This window comes from Haliotis rubra, unplaced genomic scaffold (assembly GCF_003918875.1).
Source record: "Haliotis rubra isolate DU_JTF1 unplaced genomic scaffold, ASM391887v1 Scf787, whole genome shotgun sequence".
Lineage (NCBI taxonomy): Eukaryota > Metazoa > Mollusca > Gastropoda > Lepetellida > Haliotidae > Haliotis > Haliotis rubra.
Genome location: NW_025767509.1, coordinates 299616 through 314259, shown reverse-complemented (window position 1 = coordinate 314259; position 14644 = coordinate 299616).

Here is a 14644-nt window from a genome sequence, read left to right as displayed (position 1 = left end):
AACCGACGTCACGATGCATGTCAGTTGTAATCGCCTCGTACAGCCTCCTACAGTAAACTACTCCGTTGCACCTCGTTTCTTGGTTTCCAGTTGCTTCATTCGGCTAACATCACTGGTGGAAACATTGCGTTTATGTTTTTCGACTGATATAATGTCTCAGTTCGACTCACAATTAAACAGCGACACGGCAACGTTCGCAATGTTTACATTCCCACAATGCATTTAGGTTGTAGAATGAATGAATTCACGTGTTTGTTATGAATGAAAAAATAGTTACGTCAGAATGTGACCTAATTGAGAGGTCATCGGTTATCCAATCAAATCGTTAGAATTTCAGGTCAAGTCGTTACGACACAGGTCAACGCGATACGACACTCGTGTGACGTACGAGATTAATATGCAACTACCCATACGTTGACCACGTGGGTAATAATAGTCAATATTACATCTGTACGACGACTGTTGGCCAGTAATCAGGTCTGGGCCCATGGGTATAAATTGTATCACAGTAAAATATCTGATTTTAATGACATAGTCCTGAGGGTTAAATCAGCTCAGAATTGAGGACAAATGCGGTCACTCCCTTCCAGACAGCTTACGTCAAACGGACAGGTTGAGTGGTAATTCAGTCTCTGCAATGCAAGTAGTAACATGTACCCGGCGGTACATAGAGACACTACCTCGAAAAAGCTTCAGCGTACAAGCGAACACAATCCTTATAATAATCAGAAGAAGTTACGTTAAGTTACGATCTGTACATAGTAAGGCTAATCACTGATCCACCCTGCGCATGTGGTAACCCATGGGAAAATGCTCATCACTATTTCTTAGAATGTTCTGTTTAGAATCAACATGGAAAGATCCTGCTTAAAGCTATTCAAGATGTATGTGCTAGTAATTCTGTGATTACTCTATCTGTTATTTTAAACGACATTGCAGATCTGACAAATCATAAAAATTATATTAAAAAAGGTACATCAGTATATAAGCAAATGTAAACGATTTCAGTAGTCTTCTTTCTAACACCTTATAACATTATAACATTTCCCTGAACTGTCAAGCTTCCTCTGTCTCTGTTTCTAATAATTGCTTCTGATGTAATTAGTTATTCTAAATATCTTTGGAGAGGGGTTTTATAAGTTGCAAGAACTTGTCCCCGATCCTTTTCACTGTTCGAATAAAATATGTTTAAACTAATCATAAGAAATGTCTACGAAAAAAGAGTTAATTTCACGATTCTGAGTACATCAAACTCATATGTTCTGAATCACTACCGAATAGTGATTATCTTAGGCGTTTGTGAAAAGGTGAGCGTATCCTGGTGGCCCGTTATGCCATCACAAACACATACAAGGTCATTTTGAAAGTAGTGGAGAAGAAACAAAACTTTTTATTTCTGGAAGTCTACCACATTCATCGTATTTAGGAAGTACTATTTAGTCTCACCCCGTTTGACACAGTCTCTTTCCCATTTGACTAATCATCAGCTACAATGTATTGAAGGGGGAAAATGTCACTTCGGAATAGATGAACCTTTAGACATTTTTTGACAACATGAAAGAAAAGGAAACAACACTGCTCCCCAGACCCTGACACCCACGCAACGCCGTATGAAATTGATTATCTCTGAGATACATAAATACATGACAAAAGTGCCTTCGAATTATTCAATATATATTGTAGTGTCCAAATTGTGCTATTAGTTTTAATTTTCCACAGTAGCTTTAATATTATTCTAATTGTGATATTCTAGTTGTTTTAGTGTACTTTGATGACAGGTTTTTATAATATACACATATTCCATTTCAATGTCAAATGTGTTCTCGTCACGATATGGCTGAATTATTGCCGGTGTGACGTTAAATATTAACTCACTCACTCGAATTATTCAACCTCAAGCTACAGTGTCTTATAAGATACGTTTGGCATTCTAAATAGCTGAAATGTATGGCAATTCCCGCGGAGACAAGCCTACCAACTGAGATATCAAACTTCGATTTTCAAATCATAACCTGATCGGTTATCCCCCAACCACTGTCTGGAACCTTGTGAATCAATAAACGTTAGGTTCAGTTGAACTTCATCAGTGTATCTGAAATTTAAAACAAGGATCGTTTGACATATTTATGTTTAGAGGCATAAACATGAAAACCTATATGCAATCTCGCGTAGGAAAGTAACACAAACTGTGCGCACCAGATTGTAATATTTAATACACAATAACAAAGTTATTAAACACATAAATGTTTAAAAAATAATAACTTGACCGACTACATACCGCCAAACTGTACACATTAAATCAGAAAATGTGACTCGTTCTGTGAGTGAGTGAGTATGGTTTAACGCTGCTTTTAGCAATATCACGGCGGGACTCGTTCTGTGCAATAATACAACATAAACTCATGCCAATTTGTATCGGCCAATCAGGAAATCATAATCTACTTTTGTTAATTGAAGATAAAACATATGCGTAAATAACTGCAGTGAATCACGTCCTACAAAGAATTCAGTTCATCAGGTTCTGACAATTTGGACTTAATTATTATCCGTAAACAACTAAACTAAGGCAGAATAAATAACCATCGTGGTGATCCACAATGAATAAAAGTGACATATCTCTTGATAATCTACGTAATTGCAAGATTCTGTATATGAATGTAATTATGAATCTCTAGTACACAGTGAAGTTACCATGTTTAGCTATAATGTGAACGTATTCTACCCCAACACTTGCCTGAAACACACGCAAAGGCAAGTCAAGTGTTAATACTAACAAAGATAGGAACATAATTCAAAATATAGAATTCGATCCAACATAATTTAGGTGACGAAATACTCAAATTGAAATAACCTCCACACTTCTGTAAGTTTTGAAATCATTGATAAGGTCACTAAAGTTGATACGCTTATCAAACATGTTTTAAACATGAGCTTTACGTCATTCTTTGGAGACTTCTAACACGAGCATGCTCGATTGTACCTAAACATTGTGAAATGGGGAGCAGCTGATAAACTGCCGAGTATTAAGGAAATGTTGACTTTGAGGAATTGAAGTAATCCATCTTGTCAGTCAGCCATCTTGCAGATACATTTGTCACTCTTTATGCACGATCGTTATGTGCACACGTACATTAGAAACAGAAAAGGTGATTTTGTTGGGCACATTTATTTCTAATTCAGATGGGTAAATCAGGTAAATTTTGTTTAACTATTTATCATGATTGAACAAAATCCCCAGAGGCTGAAGATATACCAAGATAAATCATTTAAGCCATTTTGCAACTCACTCACTCACTCACTCAAACTTGGTATTTTACAGAACAAAATGCTCATGACAATATATAACTATGTAGGACATTTAAACCAACAGAGAGTATTACACACCTGGTTAGTGTTTTACAGATGCAGCAATAAGAGCAGAAATAGAGATGAAATTCTTTATCAGATGACTGAATTTGACATAAAGAAAACCATTACTCAATGATCATATCGATTTACGCTGGTTACCACTCCATGAGTAACGGCAGAGTTCCTGAAAGCTCTTGGCTACTTAAAAGTCGTGTCTAATTGTGAGTGGTGAGGAGGATCAGACAATCCTTATTAGTCCCTTGCGTGGATCACTTATCGGCTCAAAACTGGCTTATGTCTACATTGGGTAAGGAAAGTCTAATCCTGGAGATTTTAGCGCCAACTCAACAGGTTGGACTAAACTGCATTCAAATATAACTGTGGATATTCTTGCATTTATAAGCTTCTTTATGAGGACCTATTTCACGTTAATCCGAAATGGTAACATCACGTGGTATCAGAATATCACCATACATATTTTTCTTCGTGCCCTTCACATTTGGTGAGATCAGGTCATCGTTCATGCACTTCAGTATAGAACGCCTTTTTTGGTGAATGCATTTTGGGGGTTGAGTTCATTCCGAGTGTGGGTACTCGAGATTTGGTTCCTCACTTGGAGAGTGTAGGGTTTAAATATATGTATATATAATATTAAAAAAGAGGACCCAGAAATCTGTTGTGAAAATGTTGTATTTTCAATCATGTATAACTCGTCCACAAGACGTTAGTACATGAATTTTTACATCACTTTAGCGCCATGGTGACGACGTAGAAGGGTCCCGACGTCGGGGCTTCTGGCCAATCTTTCTCAACCTGTTCTGTACAGTTTGACTGGATATCCTCCAAAGCCCAGGCACCCTGGCTGCTGTGCTCTCACCCGTGGCAATACGATCACGCAAATGTAGTACCCGGATGTACCACTCTTGAGCTGCGGTGGTGACTCTAGGTCTGCCTGTACGGGGACGGTCATTTGTTATACAAACTTTATATAAAATTACAAATCGCCAATGCGTTTCTTTTTTGGGATAGTATACTTTTCAGACACTTTGCCTTGCATTCAGACACTTGAGAGTTTGACAAGTTGAGAGTTTGACACTCGATCCTTGGCTCCAGTATCTTTTTTTAAAATCGCACTCAGCAGAATTCTAGCAATATAAGAGTTGATTGTAAATAATGCGTGGATCAGACTAGCTAGTGATTGATATCATCCACGTAATTAGGACATGATAACATGCGTCAACAAAGTTAGGAAACCTGACCATCTGATGAAGTTCCTCACCATTTACACACATGCACAGGTTCCTTGGGACCATTTCTAATGCTGATGGGGGTCTGTTGTGAATGGGTGACTTCCATCATCGCATGTTACATTCTCTCTCTGGGAATTGACCATACAATTTGAAGTGTTGATTCGAACTGACTACAAAGCCCCGCGTTGGACATTTGCACATATACCACAAAGGGTCAGATTAAGTTGAAGTCCCCAAGTATCACATATCTTCTGTTATGGCCGCCTGGTTGCATCAGGTATGGGTTTGATGCCAGAATATTCTTGACACATAATTAGTGTGTGTCTGGGATTCAAACGAGTGATTTATAGACCCTGATCACATATATCTATCAAAGTTTTTTCCAAAAGCCAGACTCGCCACAAAAATGACAGTGTCATCGCTGATTTACACAACTGGGACACCATGACACGAATCAAGCAAGTCAGAGAGCCAGACCACGATCCATTTAGTCGCCTTAATAACAAGCAGAGGTTCCTGGGGGTTACTACTTACAAGGAATCCCAACCAGAAATCCCAACTGAGTTGCTAAACTCGCTGCAAGATACTAATTATCGGTCGCCTATCTAATCTGTAAGTTCTCGCTCTAAAGCCCCTGACGGAGGAGGGACGTGATTCAGACGCTGTTAATTCTTCATAGATGGCGACATTAGGACCACTACATTGATTGTTGCTCATCTTGTACATACAAGTGTGAATTTTTCTAGAAAGGGTTATTTGTACCTTGTTTTACTCCACATGTGAAGAGATCTTAGAACTGCACTGTATGAAATGCTGCGAATTCCAGTGCCGCAGTGGTCGATATTCAAACAACCGAAGACCCGGGTTCGAATCCCAACATGGGTACAATGTGTGAAGCCCATTTCTGGTGTCCCCCGCCGTGATGTTGCTGGAATATTGCTAAAAGCGGCGTAAAACCAAACTCAGTCAGTCAGTCAATATTCAACCATTAGGACTGTCGTTCAATAATTAGGTCTCGACCAATGGTTATGAAGCCCATTTGTGGAACGTGGATATATAATCATCCAAACCACTACGTACCAGTTGATCCATTTAGTCGTTACTAGCAGGCGTGGGTGACTGGTGACCTAATGTCCAAGGAAGGGATCTGCGAAACATGCTGCTCTTTATATCAGCTGTTTGAGATGAGGGAAACGCTTTAGACCCTGTTGATGCTTCCGCGTACAGATTACTTGAGGAATTGATCGACTATCCAAAGAGGACATGACAACTGATACCGAATATAATAATGATTAAACCTCACACATCAATTCTACATGGTTGATGCCTCCACTCTATATACCAGTCCACATGGGCACAAATAGTCTGTCTCACAGTCCCTGAACGACATTATTTTCCCTACTGCCAAGCCTCTCTGCAGTGCCAAAGCCCTCAATAAAACAAGTCTAGATTTCCCCAGGTTCTGATTCTGTGGTCTCCCTGGGGCATTAGTCTAGGGCACAAAGTGAGAAGCCCATATTTGGTGTCCTCTGCCGTGATGTTGCTGAAATATTGCTAAAAGTGGCGTAAAACTGAACTCACTCCCTCACTATATGCCAGTTCCTATTATTTACAATCTTACTAGTCATTAAAATCGACAAAGCCATTTTCAATGCTTATGCTTACATAAGCACAGTCCCTTGTACGAATTCGAGTGTATCGTCAGCCTGTGTTTTTGGATCACTATGAATAATATTGATACCTGGTGTTCGCGAAATGGGCGAACGTATCCTGTCCTTTAAGGAGGGGCGGTGGGGTAGCCTAGTGGTTAAAGCGTTGGCTCGTAAGGCCGAAGACCCGGTTCGAATCCCAACATGGGTACAATGTGTGAAGCCCATTTCTGGTGTTCCCCCGCCGTGATGTAGCTGGAATATTTCTAAAAGCGGCGTAAAACCAAACTCAGTGAGTCAGTCAGTCCTATAAGGGCAACCGTCCCAAAACTATGGTTACTTGTTCATCGAATTGTTCAACGTTCATCACAGTCATTACAAGTCACTGGCTTCTATTTGAACTTGGACCAACGTCAAAGTGTTGCGCTGGCCCCCACACTCACCAGACACGTTACCCACTTAACACCTCTAGGACACCATGGCTCGCCTGTTGGACAGCGACAACATCTTCCAGCCACACAACATGAACTGATCAAGGCGACATATCCCATGTGACGTCATCAGACGACTGACATTTTCTATGCGCCAGAGGGGTTTTGCTGTGTTGCAGCATGGAGTGCTCCTGCAGGCTATTCACTTGTCATTGACATTGAGAAGTTTTAGACGTGGGTGCCCACTCGCCTGTTTCATTGAAGGCTCAGTTCCAGCATTTTATGTATGATTGTTGATTTCGATCAGATGTAATTTCATGCATCTTTCGTTTGTGCTTTTTAAACCAGATGAACGTAGAGCTTGGGTAAAGTCTATTTTCGCCGTCAGTTTCTTTCAAACACATGTTGAATTTGACCTTGGTTATATTGTCCCACCGCAAGTTCTTTTTATTATCAAAATAAATACAATCACGGTAGTTAAAACTGTTGGCAAAGTTAATAGCATTTAAATGTTGTAAACATTATTCTGTGATCATAACATGGGTTATATTTACAGTTTCCGTATACATGGTCTATGTGTACGTGTGATCATGGATTGGTTTGCCCCCTGGGAAACCGTTTTGTGATTCAGTCAAAAGAGTGAGAGGTTGGTGGTCCTATATTAAAAACTAGATTGAAAGATGGTACTTGTTCTTTCCTTACCTGGCGATCTGCATTTTGTGTGTTTGTTTGTTGTTAACACGACACTCTGCAATATGCCAGCTATATCGCGGTGGTCTGTAAGTAATCGAATCTGGACATGTAATCAACAGCATGAGGATCGATCTACGGAATTGGGATACGATGACGTGCCAACCATGTCTGAGAGCCTGACCATGCTGATGCCATCAGTCGCCTCTTACTACATGCCGACATCGTCTTCTGTTGGTTACCCAGCCACGTTGGCATCTCCGGGAACACAATGGCCGATTTTGCTGCCAAGGCAGCACTCAATAAATCTGTGACACCACTTCTTATTCCATACTCTGATTACAAAGCTAGCATAAGAACTTATATTAATTACATCCGTGATCTGATGCAAAAGAAGTGGGACACCCAAGTAGGTATCAATAAATTACATGCAATAAAACCAACTATCGGTTACACCTACTTGGGTTGTCAGTCCAGATTTGAAGAGGTCATCATACGACGATGTCGTATTGGCCACACCAGATATACTCATGAATACCTATTGAAAGGTGAGGATCCTCCGTTTTGTATCCCTTGTGATGAAAGAATCACGGTCAAGCATGTCCTGCTTGACTGTATTGAATATTCCATCACAAGGGATATCTATTTCAAATCACGAACTATGAAGGATCTTTTTAAAAATAAAAGTTCTCATTTAATAGTTGAATTTTTAAAAGAGTTAGATTTGTTAACTGATTTGTAAATAGATAAATATTTTATGATTGGAAGTTTAAATTAATAACTCAGGTTGTTAGTGGCTGTACACCCAAGGGGGGAGGGGGGGGGGTTGAAGTATTGTAAAATTATTGTCCTCCTGAGAGGGTACGTAAGTCAATTTAAACTTACCAGGATTTTTAAACGCAGTATTCTTGTTATTTTAATGTTGACTAACATTTCTTACATTCGCCAACAGCTGAAGGGATGGTGTAAATCTACCTTCAGTTGTTGGAGATCTATAGCCTGTTTTTTATATTGTATTGTCCAAATAGTGCTTTCTACGCTAGTTTTAATTCTATTTGTGATATTCTAGTTGTTTTACTGTCCTTTGACGACAGGTTCATATAATGTACACATATTCCATTTCAATGTCAAATATGTTCTCGTCACGATATGGCTGAAATATTGCCGATGTGACGTTAATTCTTAACTCACTCACTCTTACTACATGCATTGGTTGCTGAAGATCCGTGTTTATTTATATTTGGTTATATATTTTCATTTTAAAGTTTTTTTATTTTTATTTTCTAAAGACCGATCTAAATATGACAAAATACCTGATTAAAACACGGTTGAGCTAGACACCAGTGCCAAATCGATCAGCGTTATAGAATTTTCTGTAATCCTTCCCGAGGACCGCATGTAGATTTTACATTATCTAAATAAAAGAGATATTCATGCTGAAATAATCTATATTAAAATCTCATAATGTTACTGCATCAATGATCAATCAGCGTCAATTGACTGTTTTTATTGACTTTGCAATTAAATCTAAATATTGATTACTCTTTAGCATGTAATCCGGTCCCTCCACGAAAGTCAACTTTGTTATCCGCTTAACGAGTTCATTTTTTTACTCAAATAGAAATCTCTACACTTCTTCTTCTCTGGAAATGGCTTGAAACGGGAAAACTTATCTCTTCGAAGGCACTATCTATTAGTTAGCATGATTCTCTGATACAAATCAGAATTAGATAATGCTGTTACTACGATCTATTTACGTAGGATTATGTTGGATATCATTGCATTAAGTTTCGTATGGAAAATATTCCTGAGTTTGGATGAATATCTCTCTACGATATTTTAGATTGTGAATAATAACATGTAGATAGATTGCCTAGGGGTGTACATGTAGATAGTTTGCCTAGGGGTGTACATGTAGATAGATTGCCTAGGGGTGTACATGTAGATAGATTGCCTAGGGGTGTACATGTAGATCTAAACATACACACACCGTGAGATATGCAATGTGGATTTCTGTACTTGTAGTCAAGGTTTTATAAACAGGTTAAATTCAGCTGATAAACTAAGAACACTGACAGGATATATTTAAGTAGTTTGTATTCCTTAACGCTAAATAGTATATTTCGTCAGAGCATTATCTTGGACAAATCATTTTTCATATTAATCCCATCCCCAACCTCCAACTACGCCCATCTCCCCCTCCATCACCTTTCCCCATCCCACCCTATCCCCGTCCCCCATTTAACATGACCTGGTGGATCTCTAAGAAGATAAATGTGTCGACTGATATCATAATGTGCTGCCTTGCTGTTTGCCCCTGTACAGCAGATGTTGAGCGGTGATAGCAGTATCTGTAACACCTGCAGACGTCCCCGTGTCACCAGAAGCTCAGATCAAGAGATAAGCACTTCATGTGTGGACACTCTTTACAGGAAGACGCATTTACATATATCCCATTGTCTCTCCAGAGCATTAAGTCGGTTTTCGATACGAAAAAATAGAGGAAATTCGGCATGTTTGACCTTGTCAGTAAATAATAGTTGTCGGGATTCTAAGGTAGGTCGACTACTGAAGCAAACGATACCAGCATCATCGAGCAATGGTAGGAGTGAAACACATACTTGTAACTCTTAATGACCATGTATCACAGGCCTCGTAATTGGGACCTGATCACGTGACACTCATTCCTTTTCTTTAGGATATGTGTAAAGAATGCATGCTTGACAATTCAGTTCAAAATTAGCAAATCCAGTCAGCAACGTGTGACCAACTTTTCAAACCATAAAATTCGAATTTACACACTGGTTAATCCACTGGTCGGAGTGTTTTGCCAGTCAGGCATACACAGAGTATATAGAGATTACTAAACGAGTGTCTGGCACATACCATTTTATTTTACAACGAGTTGTTTCAAAACGTACTTTTAACGAGCGGAAGCGGCTTTTATCGCTAACGGCGATACTCACATAATTGTTTACACAGGTATCACTGACTACCATTTTGAATTCATGACTACAATCAAAAGAATTTTTTATTTTTTTTATAAGGCAATTAGAAACTACATTCGTGTTATATTTGTTTTAATAGTGATCTGTTGTATAAATACTTGTTTATGTTACAATCGCGAAAATAACAGGTAGGTGTAAAAGTGTTTGCCACGACTAGCAGGTTTCTGTTCGATTGAAGCACGAATAACTTATCAATTAATTCAATTAGGAAAGTAGTCCGCCATAATCCGAAACTAGGTCATCACCATGGTGTAGCCAATCACGGGCTTAGGTGATACAGGTGTATGTGTGTGTGTGCGTGCGTGCGTGCGTGCGTGCGTGTTTCTGCCTGTGTGCCGGTATTATAATGCTGGGCAAGTGAGATATAATGCAGCTGTTCTAAATGATTACCGGGAGACTGGTGGCCATGTCGTGTGTGTTGCGTCCCTTTGTCAGGCCAGAAACCTGTGATTGTGGGTTCAAATGACAATTATCCTATATTTCTTTCTGGGTGCGTCCGGACCATAGCATAATGGTATAATGGCATCAATTCTGGCAGTGATGCCCGTGTTGAGATGGGGTAGCAAATATAAGCTTTCAAAGTAATGAACAAAGGGCAAAGACATCCAAAATTTCTCACTTTCAAAGACAAGGCACACAAATAGCGTAAAAGACCATCAGACATTCAAACTCTCTCGAGTTAAATGATACTTTTCATTGATATAGTGGGTCGACAACCCCTGCTTTATCTATTTTGATATTTAAGTTTCTTTGAAAAAGAAATAACCTTGGTCAAATTAAACATTCTTTAAGATATTTGAAAGAAACTGACAGGTAAAAGAAGTAAATTTTCCTAGTTTACAAAACACAAAAGAAATAGAATGCAACATAACGTATTGAAAATGTCAAAATCTCGAAAGTGACATTTAATAATCATACAATAAGTACTTGTACTGATTATAGGTAGCAAAAAATACTTCAAAATAATGGCCTTGGGGCACAAACATCTAAAATGGCTGAAGTTCAATGACAAGTCACATAAATAGCGTGAATGACCATCAATGCCAGAAGACAGCAAAAGCCATCCAGCGCCTAGGAACAGTCAGTAGTCTAATGACGTCACACGGGTTATGTCGCCATTATTCTAACGGGCACTAAGTCTTGGTCAGTTCATGTTGGTTACCTGTCCATCACGCTATCTATGACATCCCCGAGGGGCGTGTTCGTTGGCAACGACAGCTCATTAACGTTGTTGACAGGATGTTCTATACAATATAATTTGCATGATGTCTGGCCTTGTCCATATTGCGGAAATGGTAGGACAATTGGATAAACAATGTCAACCATGTTAAATTGAGCTGTCACATTGCGTTGGTGACAAGAATGTTGATGGTAATATTGCTGACAAAACTAGTAACTTGCAAGAGCCAGACAAGGTCTCCGGAGGCTGATACATGTGTATGGCTTATTGATATGTTAATTAGGTGATACACATACTGTGTTGGAAAATCAGAGGTATACAACAAAATTATAATAGCTCTAAATTTGATTTAAAACCGAACGCTTTAAATAAAAAATAGAGCTATTATATACCTCGGATTTTCCAACACAGTACGTTCATCTCCATTCTACCATAACCGCATCATTAACATAAAAAAAAATACATACTGTGTTGGAAAATCAGAGGTATAAAACGTGATTTTAAAACCTCTGAATGGCTTTAATTAACCAATCACAATCCAGTATTTACTGAAGTCATGGTAGAATGCCTGTTCAACACACAGACAAAAGCAAGTGCAACATGGCCGATGTGCCCGAGGTTGTATTTGAATTTCAATTTTGAGTTGTATTAGCATGGGATCGGTTCCTCAAAAGGTTGCCTTGTCCTACTCTCCTTTTGAGTAGAAGAGGAATTGGAAGTCAGTTATTTGTAATGATGTATGATATTCGATGCTGTTATCTATTTTGACGTGCAATACATGTTCCCGTTGGGTTTCTGACGAGTGCCACCGATGGGCACGAAACGTTCACCCCGAAAATCTTATATCAATACTGTTATCAATAGTGTTAATAAACACCTGCTTATGACACACTCGGATCCGTATAAGGGTGCGATGGTAGAGTTCCATAATCATTGAAATGGTGAGTGAGTGAATTTAGTTTCACGCCGCACTCAGCAATATTCCAGCTATATGGCATCGATCTGCGCAATTGGGAACCGATGTCTTGTGTCAACCAAGTCAGCGAGCCTGACCACCCGATCCCGTTTGTCGCCTCTTGCGACAAGCATGGGTTACTGAGGATCAATATTCTAACCGGGACCTTCACGGGTTCATTGAAATGGGTTTTGTCATCTGTATTGACTGGTAAGGATGCAAATGACAGGAACTGGAATATAGAATGAAGTCACCAAACAAAAAGGATTGATGTGTCGAGTTTAATCGTCATAATATGCAGTACCTGTCCTTCTTCTACTTGAACAGTCCTCGAATACATCCTAATCGTAACAACCTTCAATACGGTTTGACACAGACTTTTAATAAAAATGGAAATGGGTTTTGTAGCCTTTAGTGACCATATATTGGTGCGGATGTAAATGATATGAACTGATATATGGTACAAACCAAGTAGAATTGAAATGTGAAGTTTAGTTATCCTAATATTTGGAACATGTTGTCGTTTTCTGATTGAATAGTCCTCCAATTCATCCTAATCGTAACAACCTTCAATACGGTGTGACACTGGCTTTTGGTAAAAATGGAAATGGGTTTTGCCTTTAGTGACCATATCTTGGTGCGGATGTAAATGACATGAACTGACATATGGAATAATAATAATAGGCCACTTGTATTGCGCATTACTCCATGCTTGATGCATGCTCGAAGCGTACAGTCAAATAAAAAGAATTTAGAGCTGTTGAAAGAGATAGGTCTTGAGATGACGTCTGACTTCTGGAGATCTTCTGATTGATTCTGGGAGGCTGTTCCACGCGGATGTCGGTGCATATGAGAATGTCTTGATGTTGGGAATGCGACACAGAAGCTTGGACTCAGAGCGTAGGGATCGAGGAGGAGTGTAGATAGGCAGGAGGTCCTGTAGGTAGCCTGGAGCGTCGCTGGACAGACACTGGTGGGCTAAGCAGAAGATCTTGAAAGTAATCCTGATCTGCACTGGAAGCCAGTGGAGATCCTTCAGGATTCGAGTGATATGGAATGAAGGTACACACCAAGTAGGATTGAAATGTGAAGTTTAATCGTCATAACATGTGGAACTTGTTGTCGTTTTCTGATTGAATATTCCCCCAATTCATCCTAATCGTAACAACCTTCAATACGGTTTGACACATACTTTTGATAAAAATGGAAATGGGTTTTGTAGCCTTTAGTGACTGTACGGGTGTAAATGACATGAACTGATATATGGTACACACCAAGTAGAATTGAAATGTGAAGTTTAGTCATCCTTATATTTGGAACTTGTTGTCGTTTTCTGATTGAATCGTCCTCTAATTCATCCTAATCGTAATAACCTTCAATACGGTGTGACACAGGCTTTGAAGCATCAACCGGGTCTAAAGAGCTTCCTTCCTCTCTCGTAGCTGATGTAAAGAGCAGTATTTTTCTGAACCCTTGGGTATTAGGTCAACAGCAACCTATGCTTATTTGAAACGACTCAATGAATCGACTGGTGCTTGCTGGTTTGGTTCATTATGTATCACAGTATCCCAACTGGGATTCATAACCATTGGTCCAGACTTGATTACATGTATTCAGCTACAGCCGCGTTGGTGGATCATTGACCAGGGCAGCATTGAACTACACAATATTTCAAAAAGTGGATTTTTGAGATCTCTACATTTGACGGTTGAATCTTGATAGCAATTTCTATTGGGCGGTAGTACAACTGACTAGAATGTTGTGTTTTTTTGGCAATTTCTCATTGTGACTGACTGACTGACCGACTGAGTTTGGTTTTACGCCGCTTTTAGCAATATTCAGGCAACATCACGGCGGGGGACACCAGAAATGGGCTTCACACATTGTACCCATGTGGGGATTCGAACCCGGGTCTTCGGCGTGACGAGCCAACGCTTTAACCATTAGGCTACCCCACCGCCCCTCTCATTGTGAACAACAATGATAGTCGTCCCCAAAATGTTGCCAGCCATGAGGAATTAACAGGTTCTGTGTCACTTCCCTCCTCCACCGGAGGATATGAAGCGAGCTGTACATTTTACAGATTAGATCGCCAACTGGTTTTAAGTGTCTCTCATTCAGGAATAACGAGTT